Source organism: Miscanthus floridulus, chromosome 1 (genome assembly GCF_019320115.1).
Source record: "Miscanthus floridulus cultivar M001 chromosome 1, ASM1932011v1, whole genome shotgun sequence".
NCBI lineage: Eukaryota > Viridiplantae > Streptophyta > Magnoliopsida > Poales > Poaceae > Miscanthus > Miscanthus floridulus.
In genome coordinates this window covers 182,197,226-182,222,051 of record NC_089580.1, presented here as the reverse complement: position 1 = coordinate 182,222,051, position 24,826 = coordinate 182,197,226, and the positions used below count along the sequence as shown (strand labels likewise).

At 46.2% G+C, this 24,826-nt stretch overlaps 1 pseudogene; it reads right to left on the bottom strand.

Annotated features, from left to right (window-relative positions):
* Window positions 1-644: 644 nt before the first annotated feature.
* Window positions 645-21,047, bottom strand: LOC136467907 (aspartic proteinase 36-like; annotated as a pseudogene).
* Between the last annotated feature and the right edge of the window lie 3,779 nt (window positions 21,048-24,826).

Here is a 24,826-nt window from a genome sequence, read left to right as displayed (position 1 = left end):
TTGCCGTGAGCCGCCACACCCACCTACAGTAACCCTAAACCGATCTAAAGACCGTGCTGCCAGCGACGGGATGTGCCCGCCACCACCACTACCGTCGCCTGCAGGGTCACCACCGGCGCCACTGGACTTCTCTCCACCGCGTTGGACGACTCCTACTACACCGCGGCACCGGCGTCTACGTTGCTGTGCCGCAAGGAGAAACGTAAAGGAGCTTACCCAATCCTATGGTTACAGAGGTACACACATCGATTCTAACAGTCCAGCCTGCGCGTCGGCAGTTTTAGAACATGATTGTAAACATGATCCTATATCTTAATATAAAAGCTCTTTTCTTTCAAAAAAAGAAATATTAGGGATCTATATTTTCATAAGTAAAAAAAAACTATAAGTAGCACTGATCAAGTTTATAAAAAAGAAGAAAAACACATATGACTTCAAATTAGCTTAACTAAAAATATTCTGAAGTATTTTTTTTATAATATACCTCTTTTATGTGGTAGATGTTAACTTAATATAGTTTGACTTTAAGATAAATTTAGATTCTTTATAGTTCAGGACGGAAGGAGTAACGAAGAATTCATCACAGTACAAGAAACAACTATGGACATCATGCACGTCATTGTCTTGAAAAAAAATGAGAAAATTCAAATCGTGAGAAGCTTATAGTCGTATTCTGTCCATCCAATGACTTGAGTTTCCGGATTGTAAACAACCACCTTATTTGACAGGACTAAATCTGAAAAAACACTATAATGTTGGAAGTAATAAATAGAAAAAAGTAGTTAAATTAACCATCAATTCCTTCCTACCTCCCAATATCACCATATCCTTCCTATCTTGGACTGATACTCCGTTCTGAAGCCCCACACAATATCAGTCACTCTACAGAGAGAAAAATGTTATAGGTATTAACTGTGCATGTACACTGACAAAGATTATATATCCGAGTAATATATATCAACACTGAGTTGCTCAATGCAGGGGCGGGCCCGAGTACATAAGGAGCAGGGGCACGTGCCCCACTCAAACTCTAGGTTTACAAGAAAATATGTCTTCTTTTGTATAGATGTAGATGTCAGTTCAGTAAAAAACCGTCACTCAAATCTTGTGCTACTTCTGCCCCCTAATTCAGGCGAGTCTTATTACCCATTAGACAAAAGGTAGTCATGTGGATAACTATTCAATTCAAGATCTCCCTCAAAATGGAACGTGATTTTAGGAAACACATCATCGACTCTGCAAAAGTAAAATTTGTGGAAAAAAGAGCGCAAAATCTAACAAGTCAATCCGTTTGAAAGACACGTTACAGAACTTTGTCAGTCTTTCCAACTTACCTTTCAAATGCTGAAAACACTGAAAGTCCTTAAAATTGTATAATAATGTATCACTGTGTCAATCGAATAGCTATAATATCCAAAATAAATTTGCATTGTATAAGCACATATATACTCCGTATATGTGTGAGAACTGATGCAGGTGCATGCAAGATTTCATACTGCTATCGCTACAGCCTTGTATACAACTTCGAGAGATGCACCAATGTAGTGCCGCTATCAATGATGTCACCTCATTTCCAGTAAAAATATCTAGAGGTAGCAGTAGGGTAGTTCCACCAACATCAATTAGTTTAGGTTTACGTCATAGTTTGATCTACATGCATGGTAAATTTTCAACGTGTCACACATACTCTAAAAAGAGAGAGATCCAAATCAGCCCTAAGTAGGCAACGTGTCATATATGAGGGAAAAACAAGAAGAAGAGTATAGTTCTAGTTGCTAGCTAGTATAAATTGGCATTAGGTACGTGTTAGGCACTAAACCCGTCGTCTTCGCAACCGTTAGGTTGCACCACGTTTCTGATAACAAAAATTCCACCACCATTAGTGGTGTCCAAACAATGAGCAAAAATTTTCCTCGCTTTACATGCAAGAGCGAGCTACGACAGAATTGCGGAATCAAATCGACCAAAACCAAGAATCCCATCAAGCGCTTGGTCCTGTGCTAGTTTGGTACCACAGCTACAAATAATGGACCTAGAATTTGAGGGGGCCACGTGCCCCCGCTCCTTGTGTACTGGGTCCGCTCCCTCGTTATCAATTGTACATGCTAGCTCCAAGTATAACAACAACGACCCTCACCCATTAAGACAGGGATAGGCGGTATACCCCAAACCCATTTTTGCTTGGCACGTATCGCAGTTGAAACAATTGATACTCATTCTCCCCGTCCCAATGTCCACTTGAAGATGACACGCATTTCCTAGCATGCCGAGCTTGAGCTCGGTGAAGTACAACCTGCACATACACAACGATCTCGCCCTGCCTTATTAATTAGCAGGTTAGCAACTAATAATGAAGATGGAAACGAGTGCATCTGGGGCAGTGGACGGAACCAGTAATTTTGATTAAAAGGACCGGACAAATATAATAACATGTTTAAGTGTGATAAATATATTTAATGTCTTTTTCTGTTGTAAATTAAACTATTTATAGGGGTATTAAAACCTTTTCTACTGTGTTGGGAGGCATGACCCCCTGGTTCGGCCAGCGGGGTCTTGCTCTCCCAATCTTGTCACTGACTAGATTTCCTCCAAGAGTGACATCGATACCGGATAGGTGCTTGCGAAAATTATGCATAAGCAGATTGGCGAGGTGGTCACCTCCCCCATCGCCTTGGAGTCGGACCTTGCGACGCAGCTCTAACATTGCAGCGCCGGCAGACGCCACGTGGCTGTGCGTGGCAGCAAGAGCTTGTGGCCAAGATCATCGGTAGGAGAAGATGTATGGCATTGGCGAGACAGGGAGAGGCCATTTTGCTTCAGTGTTAGAGAGGGAAGGCAAAGCGAGGCGAGAGAGGGGTAGAGATGTGGGGGGGGGACACACGAGATCGGAGCGTGAGATATGTATATGGTGGTGTTAGAGCTCTAGCGGGCTAGCTGCGGAAATGAGGCCATGAACATCCGTGCGGAGGTCAGCTTCACGGTAGCAGAGGCAGAGAGTCGAGAGTAGTGTGGTAGGTTGGCGCAGCTCTGTGGTACTGACGGAAGAGTAGAGGGTTGCCGGAGAGGGGATGGGAGGCACTGCGACCACGAGAAGGCTGGTTCTGTTTTAGGTCTGCAGGAGAGAAAGAGCGCGGCCTATGGAGGGTAGAGGCGTGCCTCCTATTGCGAGGGTGCGTGTGGGCAATAAAACTAGCAGTACTAGTGTGGTGAAAGTGACCTAGGATAAAGCTGTTAGCTTCTAGTCTTATATAGAATTGCGCTTGGGGTCTCTACCTCTCTGTTTGATACATCATGAATATAGAAAAAAAAATCAGTTTTCGGATGCTACATTGGATAGTGGAAAGCTAGTCTTGTTTTTCGTTAAGTCGTTTTCTTACTAAGGAAGACTTTTATTGATTCAAGACGGTTACATATAGAGTTAATACAATAGTTATGAACCTACTTCTGATCTCTATATAAAAAGCACATAGCCAAGATAACAGAAGAAAAAAAAACTGGTACTCTAGTGAGTAACGACTATCGATATTGTCTTTGTTGTTGTTCGGTATTGGTGGGCTAGTATTTGCGACTTGCTTTTCTTGTTAATGATATACTGATATATATGCGCCCCAGGTCCCAGGCAGTACGAAAAGAAAAGGGAAAAAAGGGTTTTGATCGAATGCATTTAAGGAGCGCGTGCATTAGTGGATGCAACTCAGCATGCTATGGTGCAGTTGTTTCTCTAACGGGACGAACTTTTGCTGTTACATGCTCCTAAACTTAATTATTATGGTCAAGGACACAAGTTTACCTCGATTCCTGCCATCACTACTCTTTGGCGCTTATGAATTCGATTCACAGATCGATGTCCTTACAACAGCAGAGAGCTTCAACTACTACACCATCTTTGGTGCAGTGCCGTGATCAGTTCATAGTGGTTCGGTGGTGGTGAAGCATGTGTTCTTTTTCGAGTTGCGGCTTGTGTTGAGAGTTGTTTTTTTCTACTTCTTTGAGTTGGGGTTTCGGTGTATCCCAATCCAACCGACCGGAGTTATATCTGCTTATTTTTGTCCAGTCCAAACTTCATCTGTTTTTTAATATTAATATAATCGATAACTTTCCTGCCTGATTCGTTTTTTTTAAACTACACCATCTTTGAACTTGAAGCTTTTGAAGTCCTACTCATGTGTACACACGCAGTCACTCTCTTGCACATGTGCTATCTGCCACAGCATGGCAGCCTGCTTCTTTCTCGAAATGTATGAAAGAAACTCGGCAGATGGCACTGCACAGACAGCTAGCACTTACTTAGAACATTTGGAGCTGGATTAGCAGCAAATAAATATGGGATCATCACGTACAAACTGAGCATGCACCCAACATTTTATTTTAACTCATAGGCCGGGGACATATATAAATTTGAGAGCCCCATAATGTGCCTATTAACAAGAAGGGTTAATTGGATACCATTAATAAATGTTACATTTTCGAGACATACCATTACTATTTCACAATATTATACGCGTGGCCATTGTAATTTATAAATCTCAGAATATGCCACTAATTATCCATTCGATTCATTTATCAGAATATTTGGACCAAATTCCTCTCGTCTTCCTCTTCCCCTTTCCTCTCTCTCATGCTCATCCTTCAGGACACCACGACCATGGCCACAGACGGCCCCGGCAAAGTGCATAGCAAGGGAGTAGAGGGCATGGGTGCGATGGCGATCAAGCGAGCAGGGTGCATGGGCGCGACACATGGCGTCGGATGCATGCACGGCGGTGGTGCTGCCATGGTGGCGGATCAGAAGGTTATCATACATATGCACATGACAAGAACAAACAAACCCTCTTGCCCCTCAATTTTTTTTGAACATAAAGGATTACACCACAATTTTAAAACTATACGCATGTGCAGACAATCAAACTAGTTCTCTTTTCAGATGGACTACATATAAATAGACAATAACAACCATAAGGCTAATTTCAATGTGGAGTTTCATGACAGTTGTCAAAACTGCCACATTAGCTTTTGTGTTGGTAATTGTGATAAACTCTCTCTATCTCTCTTTTCATAATTAACATGTCAGCTCAACAAATTTTCTATCTTTTAAAAAAAACCCGTTAAGAGTGGCCTAACACTACATGTCCATATCCTGGCTCACTGACACGAGCTTATCTTCTTCTTCTTTGTGCACCCGAGACATCTATCCTTTTTTGCGAAGCCCGAGACATCAATCTGACACCACCACAATAGATAGAAGTATCATCAATTCCCCTCATAAATTTAATTTATGACTAGACTAGATCAGTTCTATGTAGATCATGTCACTGTTTTTTAAAAAGAAAAAGAACAGAAAGACCGGTCTCTCAGCTCAATTCCTGCGCTCCAAGGATCATCTCACCGTAGTAGATCACTCTGCCAACTATATATTTGCCTTATGTAATAATAACCTTAGTTCTCAACAGTTTGTATCTATGGTGACCCTCATCACCAGACTACCGATGCCATATGGTCGCAAGTGCTACATTTTGTTGTAACTAACAGCAACTTGCCGATGTTATGTATGGGCGATATTATGCACGTTTCTGAAAAATCAGGTCCTGGTAGGCCTGATCTCAACAGTATTATGCACGTTTCTGAAAAATCAGGTCCTGGTAGGCCTGATCTAAGACGTATTAATGCTTTCTGTGACCATGTCAAACAGTGTGGCTTCATCGATTTGGGTTACAGTGGCCCAGCTTACACCTGGACGAACAAAAGATTCAGTACCACGCCAACGTTCCTACGTCTCGATCGCTCGCTTGCTAATGCGGAATGGTGTTCGGACTATCCTGCAACGACTGTCTACCACCTTCCTATGCTCCGCAGTGATCATGCCCCTATTCTTACTATCCTTAATTCCACTCGCCGTCGCACTAATAAACCTTTCCGTTTTGAAAACTGGTGGCTAATGGAACAGGAGTACCAAACGGTGGCGCAGCAGAGCTGGACTCGCTCGGCATCGCGTTCCTTCGTACAAAAGACCTGCTATCTGGCTACTGACCTTCGTAAATGGAGAAAAAAGAAGCCCAAAATTTCAGATCAGCTAGCTGCTGTGGAGGACTGACTTCCGCGACAACAGTCCATGCCCCCTCCCCCCCACCTACAGGATTTTGATCTACAAACCCACCTCACTGACCAGCACCAACATCTGCTGCTCAAGGACGAGGCATTCCATCTACAACGGGCCAAGAAGAATTGGGCCACCCTTGGAGACCGAAACACATCCTTCTTCCATCTCTTCATCATCAAAAGAAACAGGAAAAACAGGATATCTTATTTGCAGAACACTGACGGCTCCCATGCCACCGCTCCTGAACAACTAGATCACACCCTCCAAACTTAATTTCAGAATATTTTTTCCTTTGACCCCAACCGACAGCATTCAAATGTGAAGGACTGAAAACGGCGACCAGAGGGGGGTGAATGGGAGCCTCAAATTTCTTTCGAAATCTTTGACCACTGTCCCAACATCAATCCCCAAAAAGCATATACGAAAGACTTGATGACCACAACCCTAGAGAAGGGTGGATGCTCCCTCAGAACACAACGGATCACCACAGAGCAAACGGAACACAGATCGAAGCCCAAACGAGCAAACTTCCAAAAGAAAACAGCACTGCTCGTGCAAATATCGGACACGTCCGGTATTATATCGGACACGTCCGGTATTTTCGGACACATCCGGTATGATCTCGGACACGTCCGGTACTTTCAGCAGCAAGCTGACCAAAAGAGAAAAATCCAAAACCCCGTCAAATGGTGTCCAAAAATCATAAAATTTTAACCATAGCTCTTTAGACACCAAGGGAAGGTCTCCACCAAATTTCAGCTCAAAACTCCAAAGTGAGAAATATCGGACACGTCCTAGATCATATCGGACGCGTCCGGTATGAACGGGCAGTTTCTCGGGAAAAATCAAATCAAGCCATAACTTGATCAAATCAACTCCAAATGACTTGAAACTTTGCACAAGGGTTCACAAGCGAGTAGAAAGGCAACCTCTAAAGGATCATGGCCCGAAACAAACTCTAACTCCGTGAATCGAAGGAATTGAAGAATCCCCAAAAAATAGGTCAAGAACTTAAATTGCTCGGATCTGCGATCTCGTGAGAAATTAGTGGATTTCCTTCGGCGGAAAGCTTCTACTCATGTCATTGATCGATCCAAGGCAATAAGAATGAACCAAAACCATCCCAAAACGAAGAAACGAGAGGGGAAACAAGAAGGGACAAAAGGAGCTCGTGAAGAACACCAAAATCACATCAAGAATACAACTAAATCATGAATCCCGGAGGGCATACGGTGGTTACGGCCACCGATTCCTTGAAAACCAAGTCACAATTTGAGTTGTGGACCTCTCTCATACATGGAAGCAAACTAGAGGAAGAAACCCTAAAGGGGAAAATGAAAACTGGAGGAGGTGAGGGAGATGGGGGCTCCCTCATCCTATTTAACAGGGCTATTACACATTCCCAGTTTTGCCCCTAGATACAAATGGGTTGAACCGCTAAGCCCAAAGGCGTTGTTGTCCAACCCGGTGTAATCTTGATCCGACGGCCACCGTGCCTTCTCATCGGTAGCTTCGCCTCGACGCGAACTTCCCGATGCCGCCACGTGCCGTCCGTCCCTCCTCGGAATCTCCACCCGGGTTTTGAGGCCCAAACCCGTAAACCGTCCATCCGATGGTTTTGAGGTCCAAACCATCAAACTGTCTGCGAGTAGCGTACTCCATACGCGTCCCCCGCCATCCGACGTGTGTCACCGCCGTTCTCGACCGGCTGGCCCGCCAAGTCCTCCTGAGCCTCGCTCGACTCATGCGTCCGCCGTCTTGACCCGATCAATACTGTCACTCCATGTCTTCTTACACTTGTTGATGTCCCAGGTGTTAGCCATCGCGGCTAGTCACCCGGCCTCTGGGTCCCTCGGTCCAAGCCTCACGTCCGTCCTTCACCGCTCCTGGTCTGTCGGCACGACACGTCCTCCTTGACCTTCACCTCGCCGTCGACCACCGCATCCGAGCTCCACACCTACACAACACAAGCCAAAAGACATGTCGCACACATAGCTTTCGCCATGGTAGGGTTAGTCACCACTCAACCTACTTCGTGGATCACATTGACAATCACTCATCACAAAACGAACACACAAGGGTACTTGTCAACCTTGTGTTCGCAATCTCCCCCTTGATGAGTGCATTGTCAACACCAATACACGAACAGCTTGAGCAAAAAAAGAAGAAGAAGAAGAGAAAAGAAAGAACTCACCCAAATGACCAAAAGCTAAAGAAAAGCCAAGAATCGGGTCATTTGAAAATGAGCAAAAACTTGGTCCCCAAAGACATGGGCAACGGCTCGACGCAACCAAGTAAAACAAAGCTAGCCCTCAAGAAGAGGCAACGAGCTCAACACCACTAGCAAAGCTCGAAAAACCGAAAAAACTACTAGACCCTCCAGAAGAGGCAAAGGCTCAACACATCTAGCAAAACACCTCAAATGCAACTCCCCCTGAACAAGTGCAATCTCTCTCAAATGAATGCATATCTCTCAACTTTAGGTGAAATTAGAAGTTTCTTCCCCTTGTGTCATTGTGAGTGTGGAAAACTTCTCCCCCTTGTTGACACATGCACTTATCAAGCTAGAGCCCAAAGATTGCATCTCCCCCTCAAATCATGCTATGAATGCAGAAATGCACGAATGCAGAAGCTTCAAGATTATAGTAAGTAGATTGAAAAGAGGCTCTAGTTGATGCTGTCATGTATATATAGCAACACATACAAGTGCTAGCAATGCTCAAAGTGACCAAATGAGACGAAATATGGCATTTAAGCAATTTTGATCAAGTTTGAGCAATTTTAAAAGAGGGTTCACCACCAAAGGAGCACATAGCAAAAGTAGACAGGAGATCGACCTTGTGCTACACATGTATGCAAAGTGAACTACCCTAAACAAAGTTCACACATCATGTCATGAGACAAACTTGTGGTTTGATCAAATTTTAGACACCAATTGAAATTTATCGGTGTTATGCAGCTTATTACTAAAGTTTGTCAGACAAGTGTGTGCGGGAGGTTATCTGTGCCATCAAAACCTGACTTAGCGACCATGTCAAGCCTATGCCAAAGGCAATCAGAAACTTAAGACAATGATCTCGGTATCCATTACAGAGCTTAAGTTCACCAATAAGTGCAATTTGGAGCTGTCTCAATACTCTGACATAGGATAGTACAGACCCATCCCGATCTTTTCAAATCACTGAGTTTGATTTTCAAGTTTTAGCACAAATTCAAGTTTCTCAAGCAAGTGTGTAACTCAAAGTATGAGCCGTAGCAACTAAGCATATACATGAAGCAAGAAAAAGATCTCGACACATTCTACACATGCTAGTGCCACAAGTAGTGGTGAACACATTTCATGTTTCAACAAGTTTTAATCAAGTTCACAGTTTGGAAAACAAGCTTAGCTCATAACATGTATCAATTGATCAAAAGGAGCCTAAGCCAAAAGCACATCATTGTATATCCATAACATCCCCAACAAGAGCATAGTGTCAATCTAGCTACTATAAGGATGAAGCTCAGGATGCAATATGATACATGATGATATGATATGCAAGAAAGATATAAAAACAAAAATAAAGGCTAAACTACAAAGAAAAGCAAAACTAGAATACAACAACCAAAATTCCCCTCCTCTAAAAAGGGAAACAAACTCCAAGCTCCCCTCGCAAGCGAGCAAACTAGGCTTGGTCAAGTGGTTTGGTGAAGATATCTGCGAGCTGGTTTTGGGTATCAATGTGGTGCAGATCGATATCACCTTTCTCATAGTGGTCACGCAAGAAGTGAAAGCGAACTTCTATGTGCTTTGTCTTTGAGTGAAGGACTGGGTTTTTGGCTACACTTATGGCACTGGTGCTGTCACAAAACAAAGGCACTCGCCTAAACTCTAACCCAAAGTCTCTTAGAGTAGCTATCATCCAAAGAACTGGGAACAACAAGCAGCAGTAGCAACATACTCTGCTTCTATGGTGGATTGGGCGACGCTAGACTGCTTGCGGGAAGACCAAGACACAAGAGAAGATCCAAGAAACTGACAAGTCCCCGAAGTGGACTTCCTCTCAACACGACAACCAGCATAATCTGCATCAGAATACCCGCAAAGAGAAAGAGAGGAGGAGGCTGAAAACCAAAGACCAAACTCGGGTGTGAAACGAAGGTACCTAAGGATCCGCTTGATGGCTTGATGATGAGACGTGCGCGGAGAAGACTGAAAGCGCGCGCACAAGCAGACTGAACTAGATGTCCGGTCTCATCGCCGTTAGGTACAGCAGGGACCCGATCATGCTTCGGTATTCCTTCTGGTCCACGCCTTCTCCCTCCTTGTCCTCATCCAGGGCCATCATGGTTGACATAGGCATCGAAAGAGGCTTGGCCTCACCCATATCAAATTTCTTGAGCACATCCTTGGTGTACTTGCCTTGGTGCACGAATGTCCCCTCACGAGTTTGCTTGATTTGTAGCCCAAGGAAGAAAGTCAATTCGCCCATCATGCTCATCTCAAATTCCCTGCTCATAGTATCTGAAAACTTGGCAACAAGAGCATGAGAAGAGCCACTAAAGATTATATCATCCACGTATATCTGAACCAAAAGGATGTATGTGCCTTGCTTGAGGAGGAACAAAGTCTTATCTACAGAACCCATCCTAAAACCCTTATCAAGCAAGAAAGCTTTTAAACGCTCATACCAGGCTCTCGGGGCTTGTTTCAAACCATACAAGGCTTTGTGGAGTTTAAAAACATGGTTGGGGTACTTTGGATTTTCAAAGCCAGGGGGTTGCCTCACATAAACCTCTTCCTCTATGTACCCATTCAAGAAGGCACTCTTTACATCCATCTGATATAGCTTGAACCCTTTCGAAGCTACAAATGCTAAAAGAATCCTAATGGCTTCTAGACGGGCAACAGGAGCAAAGGTTTCTTCATAGTCTATTCCCTCTTTTTGGCAAAAACCCTGAGCCACTAATCTCGCCTTGTTTCTCACCACCACCCCATCCTCACTCTGCTTATTCTTGTAAACCCACTTTGTACCTATGGGGTGGCACTCTGGTGGAGGTGGAACTAAAACCCACACTTGGTTCCGCTCAAAGTTCTCTAACTCCTCGTGCATAGCATTAACCCAATCGGCATTAGATAGTGCGTGTCCAATATCTCAAGGCTCAAAAGAAGCTATGAAAGCAGAATGAGCGAAATGGGAAATATGACAAGACTTGGAACACGTTACCCTTTCGTCGATGTCGCCGATCATGGTCTGAGGAGGATGGCGTCGCTGGATATGTCGAGGTGCACCCAAAGATGAAGTCGCCTCCCCCTCATCCACAGCTGGGGCCTCCTTAGTCAATTGAGGAAGCGGCTCGCACGGACCCCTTGAAGTAGAGGTGGAGGGCTCAGGGCCGTGAGCTGAAGTGGTCGAAGCTAGCTTGATCGGGGCAGCTGGTTGAGATGGCTTGGGATCATCCCAATCGATGTCATCGTCATCCTCAACGAAAATGTTGTCACCCATCTCTTCATCACCTGCACGTTCAAAGATAGAAATAGAAGAGGGCATGGTTTCGTCGAAGGTGACTTCATAAGTCTCCACGACACGGTTAGTCTCAAGATTAAGCACACGGTACGCATGTGAATGAGAAGCGTAACCGAGGAATATACCATCCGAAGATCTAGATTCAAACTTGTCAAGATTGCCTTGCTTAAGAATGAAGCACCTGCAACCGAAGACTCAAAAATGACTCACCTTGGGTGGACGCCCAAACCGCAACTCGTAGGATGTCTTCTTTAAGAAAGCATGAAGAAAAATGTGGTTTGAAACATGGCAGGCAGTGTTGATGGCTTTGGCCCAGTAACGCCTAGGAGTCCTATGCTCATTGAGCATCGTCCTGGCCATTTCAACCAAAGTCCGATTTTTGCGCTCAACAACACCATTCTGCTGAGGGACATAGGGTGAAGAAAACTGATGTTCAAGACCCAAGGAAGCACAGAAGGTGTCAAACTGAGAGTTTTTGAACTCAGTGCCATTGTCACTGCGGATAGCTCGTATGGCATTCTTTGGTAACTCAGTTTGCAACCTCAAGATCAAGTCACGAGCATGAGAAAACGCTTCGTCCTTGCCCTCCATGAAAAACACCCAAGAATAGCGAGAAAAATCATCCACGATCACAAGAACGTACCACTTCCCTCCCTCTGACCGAACCCGAGCCGGACCAACAGTGTCCATATGGAGTAGCTCACCGGGTCTCGTGGTCATGACCTGAGTCACTAGAGGATGGGAAGCAGCCACCATCTTTCCGTGGCGACAGGGATGGCATACCAGATCCTTCTCAAACTTAAGTTTGGGCAATCCTCGGATCATGTCAAGAGAACTCAACCTCACTAGGAGATCGAAGCTCAAGTGACCAAGTCTCCTATGCCACTTCCACAAATCAGAAGAAGATCCGGCAACCAGACAACGAGAAGAACCAAAAGACTGAGAGAAATCAGCTTTGAAAACTCAACCAAAAGGAACGATCTGACAAACTAGATGTCCCTGAGAATCGAGCACACAAGAAAGTCTAGTCTTAAAGCGCACCTCAAACCCATCTTGAAGGAGTTGCAAAACAGAGAGCAAATTGAAATGCAGGCTTGAAACCAAAGCAACGTCCTTCAAGATAAAAGACTCATTGACCCAAATGGTCCCACAAGACATCACCTTACCTTTGCTATTGTCCCCAAATGTAATGTACTCCTTGTATTGCATGGGGTCAAGGCTAGAGAACCATTTGGAACTTCCGGTCATGTGGCACGAACAGCCAGAATCAACAAGCCACGTGTTCTCTAGGCCTCCGCTCTGTATCAATAGAAAGATAGGGGGTGAGCAAATGGCACAACACTAGGGTTAGTGAAATGAGGAGAATACCAGTGTTGAGTCATTTGCCCTGGAAAAGTGTTAGGAAAAACACCATACATGCCATGTCCCATTAGAGAGAAGCGATCACCACGTGGGGGAAAACGTGGTCCGCTAGGAGTGTGGGACTGAAAGCCACTGTTGCGAGGTCCAGAGTCATATAGATCATGACTTGGGCCACGCCGGGCACGACCACCACGTGGTCTCGCCACATGAGGCCTAGCACCTTGAGGCATTGCACCTCTAGGCCTAACATTGTGCCTCTGAATAGGCGGTACATGTACGCCATGGGGAGGATGGTACATGTTCTGGTTGTTCAACTCGTACTCGCGCCGCTCATCTCTCTTCCTCCTAAAGCAAAACTTAGCCAAATGACCATCTCTATGGCAATAGTCACAGTGGTACCTCACCTCTCTCTTGGATGGTGGTTGACTCACTCTCTTGTGGATGTGGTTCACTCTCTGAGGCTTTTTGGCTTTAGGAAGGGGTGCACTAGAGATGTTGGGTAGAGTATCGAGTGAGTTCCGAAAGTGGTTCGGTTTGGGAACCCAAACTTGCTTGGATGGTGGAGCTTTTGGTGGTTCTTCAAACACACCATCTTTGATCATAGGCTTGGTAGACTCTGGTGGAGGGATCTTGATCAATTTGGGAGTGTTGGTGGATTTCTCACTTGGGTTCAAACCACTATGTTCACCAACCTTGCCATAGACATGCTCACCCTTCCCACCTATAGCAAAGCCTACTCCCGATGAGTCAGTTCCCTGCCTGAACTGGCTCACCATCATGCCCAACTGAGGCTCACTGCATGACACCCAGCTCAAGATGGACCAAAGTTGTGTGTTTTCTTCCTCGATTCCCATCTTGTCGTGCCTGCAGGACTCAAGCTCCAACACCAAAGCTTCACATCGAACACATGTAGTGGTGGTGCTATCTGAGTTGGCCTTCTCAAACTCAGCAAGTTTGGCAACCTTCTCTGCCAACTCAGATTACAAGCCTGAGCAGGACTTGCATGCACCGAGCAACCTAGAATGAGATTTCAGCTCATCACATTCATCAAGCAAAATAGCATACTTGGATTGCAAGTCAGAGAGGTTAGACATGTGTATAGCGCACTCATCGCACTCCTCCTCCTCTAACACCACTACACCACTCTTGGCAAGCTCCAACTCCTTCAAAGCAACCTCTAGCTGGTCCTTAAACTCTTTTCTCTCATGGGCAGCACGCTTAAGCAACTTATCTTGACTCATCAATGTATCATTCATAGTATCAACCTCAAGCATAAGTGAGTCAAGTATGGGTGGTACCTCATTTTCGTCGTCGTCGACGTTGACGTCCTTTTTGAGCTTTGCTCCACCGTTAACCGCCATAGTGCAAAACCCACCACGGTTTGCACTGGCAACAAAGCAGAGATCATTGAGCTTGTCCTCGTGCTTCTTCTCGGACTCATCGTTGGTCGAGGGAGAAGAAGAGTGATCATCGTCGAAGTCATCATCGAGGTCGCTAAGGGAGGCGAGGAAGGCACGTTCTTGAGCTTTGGCCTTCCTGTGGTACGCCTTCTTGATCGCCTCCTTGTCAAAGCCGCCCTTAGCCTTGTGCTTGTCGGAGGTGTAGTCGCGCTTATCCTTGCGCTTGCCAGAGTCGTACTTGTTGGTGAAGGGCTTCTTCTTGGGGCAGTGTGTGACAAAGTGGTCTGGATCTCCACATCCATAGCATCCCTCCTTTAGGCCACCACTGCATCGGCGGTTCAAACGGTTGTTGTGAAACCGAGAGAACCGACTGATGATGAGTGCCAACTCATCATCCCCAAGAGACTCTAGCTGCTCCTCTATGACTGACATCAAGCACAACAAAGAGAAAGAAGCTTGTGAAGAGTTAGTTAATGAACTTGAACCACTACCTGAGACCAAAGCCATGGTTGGTGCAGAAGGATTCTTGAGCTTGGCTTGGGTTTGGTAATCGATCTATGTGGACTTGAGCTTGCTGAAAAGCTCGTCGACAGTGAGGGTGTTGTAGTTGGCCGACTCGATGATCGCCGACACCTTCACATCCCATACCTTTCGATCAAGGGCATAGAGAAGCTTGAGCGCCCTCTCATGATCACTATAAGGTAGGTTGGCCTTGTTTGCTTTCATTTTGTTAACGATAGTCTGAAAGCGGGAAAACATGGCATCGATGGACTCGCCATCAAGCTGAGAGAAGTTCTCGTACTCGCGCTTGTACGTCTCGTAGAGTCTAGTCTTGACCTATGTGGTCTGCTCGTGATAGCTCTGAAGCCTCACCCAGATCTCTCGAGCTGTAGTACAATCGGAGACACGCTCGAACTTAGAAAGCGAAAGACTCGAGAAAAGCACACTGCGAGCTTTGCTATTTGCGTTGTGCCGATCCTTGTGAGCACAACGTACGTAGCATCCTCGCAAATTTCCCAGACGAGCCAATCAATCCCCTAGAGATGCGTAGATATGCGGATCTTCCAATAAGGATAGTTGGACCCATCAAAGTGCGGTGGTTTGCTGGAACCACGCTCCATGTCGCCTTCGTGGATCACGGACCGATTAAGGTGGAATGATCCTTAACCGGCTCTGATACCAATTGAAGGACCGAAAATGGCGACCAGAGGGGGGTGAATGGGAGCCTCAAATTTCTTTCGAAATCTTTGACCAATGTCCCAACATCAATCCCCAAAAAGCATACACGAAAGACTTGATGACCACGACCCTAGAGAAGGGTGGATGCTCCCTCAGAACACAGCGGGTCACCACAGAGCAAACAGAACACAGATCGAAGCCCAAACGAGCAAACTCCCAAAAGAAAACAGCACTGCTCCTGCAAATATCGGACATGTCTGGTATTATATCAGACACGTCTAGTATTTTTGGACACATCCGGTATGATCTCGGACACGTCTGGTATTTTCAGCAGCAAGCTGACCAAAAGAGAAAAATCTAAAACTCCATCAAATGGTGTCCAAAAATCATGAAATTTTAACCATAGCTCTTTAGACACCAAGGGAAGGTCTCCACCAAATTTCAGCTCAAAACTCCAAAGTGAGAAATATCGGACACGTCCTAGATCATATCGGACGCGTCCGGTATGAACGAGCAGTTTCTCGGGAAAAATTAAATCAAGCCATAACTTGATCAAATCAACTCCAAATGACTTGAAACTTTGCACAAGGGTTCACAAGCGAGTAGAAAGGCAACCTCTAAAGGATCATGGCCCGAAACAAACTCTAACTCCGTGAATCGAAGGAATTGAAGAATCCCCCAAAAAATAGGTCAAGAACTTAAATTGCTCGGATCTGCGATCTCGTGAGAAATTAGTGGATTTCCTTCGGCGGAAAGCTTCTACTCATGTCATTGATCGATCCAAGGCAATAAGAATGAACCAAAACCATCCCAAAACGAAGAAACGAGAGGGGAAACAAGAAGGGACAAAAGGAGCTCGTGAAGAACACCAAAATCACATCAAGAATACAACTAAATCATGAATCCCGGAGGGCATACGGTGGTTACGGCCACCGATTCCTTGAAAACCAAGTCACAATTTGAGTTGTGAACCTCTCTCATACATGGAAGCAAACTAGAGGAAGAAACCCTAAAGGGGAAAATGAAAACTGGAGGAGGTGAGGGAGATGGGGGCTCCCTCATCCTATTTAACAGGGCTATTACACATTCCCAGTTTTGCCCCTAGATACAAATGGGTTGAACCGCTAAGCCCAAAGGCGTTGTTGTCCAGCCCGGTGTAATCTTGATCCGACGGCCACCGTGCCTTCTCATCGGTAGCTTCGCCTCGACGCGAACTTCCCGATGCCGCCACGTGCCATCCGTCCCTCCTCGGAACCTCCGCCCGGGTTTTGAGGCCCAAACCCATAAACCGTCCATCCGATGGTTTTGAGGTCCAAACCATCAAACTGTCTGCGAGTAGCGTACTCCATACGCGTCCCCCGCCATCCGACGTGTGTCACCGCCGTTCTCGACCGGCTGGCCCGCCAAGTCCTCCTGAGCCTCGCTCGACTCATGCGTCCGCCGTCTTGACCCGGTTAACACCGTCACTCCATGTCTTCTTACACTTGTCGATGTCCCAGGTGTTAGCCACCGCGGCTAGTCACCTGGCCTCTAGGTCCCTCGGTCCAAGCCTCACGTCCGTCCTTCACCGCTCCTGGTCTATCAGCACGGCACGTCCTCCTTGACCTTCACCTCGCCGTCGACCACCGCATCCGAGCTCCACACCTGCACAACACAAGCCAAAAGACATGTCACACACATAGCTTTCGCCATGGTAGGGTTAGTCACCACTCAACCTACTTCGTGGATCACATTGACAATCACTCATCACAAAACAAACACACAAGGGTACTTGTCAACCTTGTGTTCGCAAAATGACATAGACTCATTCAATGATTCCCCTTTTGTAGACCAGGGAAATACAAGAGATGGCACAACATACTTCACCAACTCGGTGCCGTAGATAGAGGAACTTTGTGCCATCATCAAAAATATGAGAAGCAATGCCTCCCCGGGACCTGATGGACTCAACGCCGCATTCTACAAATCGGCATGGCCTTGGATCTCCAAGGACATCAATGATCTGGTACATGATTTCTACAGCTCAGCCTTCATGCACCCAGAGGTAAACCAAACATTCATTGCTCTAATTCCTAAGAAAATGCAGCCCATGGTACCTCAGGACTTTAGGCCCATTAGTCTCTGCAATGTCATCTATAAGATTATAGCCAAATCGCTCGCTGATAGGCTCAAGCCTCACCTTCCTGATTATATTGACCACTCATAGGCAGCTTTTATTAAGAACAGGCACATCTCCTCCAACATCATCATCACTCAGGAAATAATCCACTCCTTCCATCTTAAGAATTGGAAGCCGCAGACTTTTCTGCTGAAACTAGATCTTGCTAAAGCTTTTGATCGACTGGAGTGGAATATCATCGCTTCTGCCCTTCGCCGCCTTGGGTTACAGAATAATTTTATTCGCCTTATTCATGCCTGCATCTCTACTCCCACCTTCTCTATACTGGTCAATGGAGAGCCCACTGCTGCTTTCCCCTCTCAACGCGGTATCCGCCAGGGTTGCCCCCTGTCTCCCTACCTCTTCATTGTCGCCATCAATGAGCTTTCCATTCGCTTACAACATGAATTGCATAATTCTAACCTATCGGGTGTCACTCTTGGCCCCTGTTGCCCTTTTATCCACTCTCTTCTTTTTGCAGATGATCTCATACTATGTGGAGAGGCAACATAGCAAGAAGCCACCAACATGCGTACTATTCTTCATGACTTTTGCAACCGGTCAGGCCAGGTACTAAATCTACAGAAATCATCGATTATGTTCAGCAGGAATGTAAGTAGTGCTTCTATAGAAACAATCAAAAATATCTTTCCTGTACCTAATCTCCTACCTAACACTATGCACCTTGGTCATCCAATCATTTTAAATCACAATGATAGGAACAAAGCTTATGAATTTATTATTAACAAGTTCAAGGCCAAGCTAACTACGGTCAAGGCCAATAAGCTTAATCATGCGGGTAGATTCACTTACATACAATCTGTTCTTTCTTACATTCCTATCTACTATATGTCAACTGTTCTTTTTTCCAAGACTTTTATCCACAAAATTAATGTTGTTATCAGAAGATTTTGGTGGGCAGGCATGCAGGAAGACGACCAAACATCCCCTATTGCCTTCTGTTCATGGGAAGATATTTGCCAAACTAAAGAGAATGGTGGCCTAGGCATTTGGGACCTCTACACGGTCAATCAAAGTCTTCTCACCCAAGCTGCTTGGAATATTGTCACTAACAAGAATCATTTCCTTTCTTCTGTACTTAAAGCTAAATATTACAATGATACCTCCTTCTGGACCGCCAAAACCAAAAGCCATCGATTTGTTTTCTGGTCTTCTATTTTATAGGTTAAACAGCTGGACCGCCAAAACCAAAAGCCATTGATTTGTTTTCTGGTCTTCTATTTTACAGGTTAAATAGGATCTATGCGCCAACTCCACTTACCAATTACATGCAGGTGTAGGGTCGAGATGGCGGGCTAGAGGGGGGTGAATAGTCCTTTCTAAAATTAATCACGTCGGCTAACCGAAATAAGTGCGGAATTAAAATAATCGGTCTAGCCAAGACTACACCCCTCTATCTATGTTCTCTAGCATCTTGCAAAGATCCTAATTAAGCAACTAAGGTGTCGGGCTAGCTAGAGCTCACTTTACCAATTCTAGAAGCAAGGTCACATAAACCTTTGCCACTAGTACTTCAAGCAATGAGGGAGCTCCTACACATGCTAGATGCTAGTAAGCAAAAGCACAATGCCACCTAAGCTCACTAGCAATGCTCAATAACAAGGTAATCAATGCCAAATTAGAGAGCGCAAATACTTAGCTACATAAACTAAGCAATGTGACTAATAAGGTTACACAAACCAAATTAGCCACACAAGGGAGCTACTTCTATACTACACAAGCAATAAGGTAACTAGTGAGCTATACAAGCTAACTAATTACAAGAGCAACTACACAAGCACAATGTATATGAAAGTAATTACAAGCTTATGTAAGGGGATTGCAAACCAACGGGAAGAACAATGTTGACACGGTGATTTTCTCCTGAGGTTCACGTGCTTGCCAACACGCTACGTCTCCGTTGTGTTGACCGCTCACTTGGTGGTTTGACGGCTAATTGGCATCACCAGCCAAGCCCGCATGTCAGGCACCGCAAGAACCTACCCCGAAAGTGAGGGTAGCTCAATGACACGCTCAACTAGAGTTGCTCTTGGCGGCTCCCGTAGGGTGAGCACAGTGCCCCTCACAAAGCTCTTCTCCGAAACACCGCACAAGCTTCTTGCGGGCTTCGACAGAGACCACCACCAAGCCATCTAGGAGGTGGCAACCTCCAAGAGTAACAAGCACCACTGGCTTGCAAGACGACCACCTAGTGCCACTTGATGCAACCTCACGATGCAATCGCACTAGAATCGCTCACTCACTTGATCGGATGAATACTATCAAGCTCAAGTGAGTTAGAGGGCTCCCAAGCACTATCACACAAACCACCAAGGCTCTAGTGTGCTTAGCTACCAACCCAAGGCTGAGACCCCCCTTCTATTTATAGCTCCCATGAAAATAGAGCCATTGTACCCCTTCACTGGGCAAAACTCGGGACGATCGGATGCTCTGGTCGTATCGACCGGATGTACCCTGCCAGCGTTCGATCAACAGATGGCTGCCACATCATCCCTAGCTTCAAATACTGAGTGCCCGATCTCAACAGTTAAGTTGCGACCAGACATAGCACAGTGCCAAGACCGGACATAGGACCCCAGTGTCCGGTCACTTCCAGTAAGGTTCCAGTCGTGACCGGACGCGTTCGGTCACACTCGATCAAACTCGCGTCAACAGTCAAGTCATGACCAAACGCAACACAATGAGATGACTGAACACTGCTATGCCTAAGTCCAGTCATTTCTAGAGAGCTCCCCGAGCCTCTGTTTTGCGACCAGACATATCTGGTCGGTCACGATCGGACACAGCATCAGCGTCTGGTCCTTCTCCTCTTCTCTGCGCTGCCACATCAGTGGGACCGGACCCACCCACCATGCGTCTGGTCATGAAGTGACCCAGTGTTTGGTCGAAGACCGATACCTATGCTTACACTGCTGCCAATGACCGAACGTGCTGATCCAGTTGAGGCCAGCGTCTGGTCATTCTGTGAAACCCTGTCTTCTCTGTATAGGGCGCCGGTGGCATCGTCGGACTGTCCGCACTCCACCGGTGAAGTTTTGAACCCTTGCTTCCAAGTGCTAAACATAATGTGTATCACCTTTGTGCATGTGTATTAGCATATTTTCATAAACATTTTCAAGGGTTAGCCACTCAACTTGCCATGCCACTCGATCCTAGCGATGATGCAAAGTTAGATCACTTGAGTGGCACTAGATGACCGATATGCAAACAAGTTTGCCCGTATTGATAGTACGACCATTTATCCTAAACCCAATCATAAACTTCTCTACTCACCTATGACCGGTGAAATGAAATACCCTAGGTTATACCTTTGCCTTGCGCATTCCATTCCATCTCCTATAATGTCTATGCAACACATGCACCAACATGATCAACAATGATATGATCCACTTTATATCATCACGTGATCATATTGGTTCATTGATCTTGACCTCACTTGCTTTTCACCATTGCCGTCATCCATCAGTGCCAAGTCTTGCTCAAGCTTCACCGCCACATGGTCCATCGCTCCAAAGCCTCCGACTTGCCCTTTACGCTTGTAACCGGTCTATCAAGCCAAGTCATGTCTTGATCTTCTCCACCTTGATCACATGACTCCATGTCATGTCTCATGTGCAATAAGCTCCTTCATCATCACATGTGTGAGCTTTGCAACATCTTTGAGCCATCATCATCGTTATGGCATATGTTGCTCACACACATGTACCTATGGACTAATCACCTATATATCTCACTTAAACATATTAGTCCACCTAAGGTTGTCACTCAATTACCAAAACCAAACAAGGACCTTTCAACAGGTAGTACCTCCATTTGGTCAGCCCCTTGGTGCTCTCTTTGGGAATCCATTCATGATCACATGCAGTTGCCGGTTACTATACTCCCTCTACCAGCTACTATTTGCCAATTATGGCACCCTGAATCTAGATCCTAGAATGTTGATCTTATCATAAACATTTTTGATGACCAGGCTATTCAGGCAATCACTAACATTAATCCAGTAGATAGTGACCAGTAAGACACTACGCTGGATTCCATCATCCAATGGACTTTGCTCTACTAAAAACATTTATAGGCACCTCAGATCCCAGTCGGTCATCCAGCTACCACAACAAGGATCTAGGAGTATACAACCATAGGCAAACCATATTCTTCAGAGGGCATGGAAAAGCAAAGAATTATCACAATTGATTAAAGCTTTCACCTAGCGACTCATACGATAGGCTATCACCACTGTTGAAAGAGCAACGAGGTATTCCACTAACATTAATAAACATTGTGCAACCTATAGAGCTGTAGAAGATGATCCCCACCTTTTCTTCCACTGCAATCTTCCTTGGGCGGTATGGTTTGTTAGATAATCTACTGCTTCTCTGTATGAACGCATGGTAGGAGAAGGAGGCACCGAAAAGGGCCCCTACTGTGGTACTGTAGCCGCTGCAGAGGCAGACACCGAACGGCTCACCTACTGCACTATAGCCACATGCAGGGACAGGCACCAGAGTCAACCCTGCTATGTTATCTAGTCACTGTTGTAGCAAGGCAACTGTACTAGGACTTGATGGGTAGAGTTGTATATATAGTTTGCCACTGTAACTCAATAACGAGAGTTCAGATTTACCATGTCCTATACAAGGCTCTGACCAACGCTGGTGTCTCTAGCTATGCATGTATGCTCTGTTCTCCCTCCTCTTATACCTTTAGCCATAGTGTGTGTGGTCAGACAGCGTCTGTCATGCTCGACCATGGTTGACAAGACTGATGAGTGGTCCACTCACTTAAGCCGGTGATCCTATGGGCTAACAAGTGGTATCAGAGCCATACAAGCATCATCACTGGATTAACCGCTGGTGATAACGAACAGTTTGGAAATTGTCAACAGCAGTGGCACTGCTGTGGTTGCCCAACCACGACAAGAGGTCGTTGTTCGCATGGTGCGGGAGGTCAGTGGCACCAGTTGGCCGATGCTAACTTGCACCAACTATGGAGAGTGATCGGTGACCATGAAGGTCAAGCTCAGAGCTCGATGGCTCTGGAATGCTGTTGACAATGGCACCAACAATGAGGAAGATGACATGTCAGCGTTGGAGGCTATCCTCGCTGCTATACCGATGGAGTATAGAGAGCCATTAGGGGCAAAGAGCTCTGCTAAGGAGGCGTGTGAGGCAATTGCGGTGATGTGCGTCGATTCCAACCATGCAAAGAAGGCGATGACCTAGCTTCTGAAGTAGGAGTACGCCAATCTCAAGTTCAAGGATGGTTAAACGATAGAGGATTTCTCCCTCCGCCAACAGACACTCATTAGCAAGCTAAAGAGCCACGACGTCACCATCAATGAAGAGGAGGCGGTCTCCAAGTACATCTACTCCATACCGGCAAAGTACATCCAGATCACTCTCTCTATAGAGATGATGCTAGACTTATCCACCCTCACCATTGAGGATATGATAGGTCGTTTGTAGGCAGTGGATGAGCGTCTGGAGTAGGCAATAGCAACAAAGGACAGCGGCTAGCTACTACTAACAAAAGAGGAGTGGGCTACTCAGAGGAACTCCGCGGTGGCCTCCTCTAGTCGCGGTGGTGATGGCAAGCATCGCGGCAAGGATTCTTCAGAGAAGAAGAAGCAGGGCAACCCCAACGCCTACCGGTGCGGCGAGAAGATGGACCATTGGGCATGGGAGTGCCCAAATCACAAGCAGGAGAAGAAGGCTGAGGTTCATCTAGCGCAAGCTAATGATGATGATGAGGCCACTATCTTGATGGTAATGTTCTATGCACTGCACGACATCGAGGCTAAGGAGAAGGAAGAGGTGACGACGGTGGAAGGACCAAGGAAGGCCCTAAAGGCTATCAACCTCGATGAACTATGTGCCCAAGCTCACCTCAGACGTGTGGGCACCGACTAGGAGCAGCGGTGGTATCTGGACTTTGGTGCCAACAACCACATGATGGGCTCCAAGGTAGCCTTCTCTGAGCTCGACAACGATGTTACCAATACGGTGAAGTTTGGTGACGGCTCAAGGGTGGCAATCCAAGGGTGCGGCACCATCATCTTTAGGTGCCAGAACAGGGAAAACCATGTGCTAACAGATGTATATTACATCCTGTAGCTGTGTTTAAGCATCATCAGCATTGGTCAGCTGAATGAGTGTGGTAGCGAGGTACTGATCAAGGACAGACTCCTTAGGATCAGGGACTAGGAATAGCGACTTCTTGCTAAGGTGAAGAGGTCCCCGAACCGGTTGTACCTGCTTGACCTGAAGGTAGAGCAGCTGGTGTGCCTAGCGGCAAGGCACACCGAGGAGCCATGGCTGTGGCATGTCCGGTTTGGACATCTCAGCTTCGACGCGCTTGGTCAGCTAGAGAAGTTGGTCCGAGGGCTACCCCACATCGAGCATGGAGGAGAGCTATGTGACAACTGCCTGGCCGAGAAGTAGAGGAGGCTACCGTTCCCAAAGGCGGCCAAGTATCATGTAGAGGAAGGTCTCGAGCTCGTCCACATTGACCTTTGTGGGCCGATCACACCAGCCACAAATGATGGTCGGTGGTACTTCCTCCTACTCATAGATGATTGTAGTCACTACATGTGGCTGCAACTCCTAACGAGCAAGGATGAAATGGTGGTGGCGATCAAGAAGTTCAAGATGCGCACAGAGGCCGAGAGCGGTAAGAAGCTCCACATGCTGAGAACTGATCAGGGCGTTGAATTTACTTCGGTGGAGTTCGCTGCATACTACGTGGATCAAGGTGTGGTGCGACACCACACCATGCCATATTCGCCACAACAGAATGGCATGGTAGAGAGACAGAACTAGACGGTGGTCAGCATGGCCCGATCTAAGATGAAGGCCAAAGGCATGCTGGCAAGGTTCTGGGGGGAGGCGGTGACCACGGTGGTGTTCATCCTCAACCGTGCTCCCACTAAGGCCATAAAGGGCAAGACGCCGTTTGAAGCTTGGTATGGGTGGAAGCCAAGCATGTCCTTTCTCTAGACATTTGGCTGCATCGGCCATGTCAAGAAGACAAAGCCAATCCTCACCAAGCTAAAGGATACGAGCACACCGATGGTGTTCCTAGGCTACATGGAGTTTACCAAGGCATA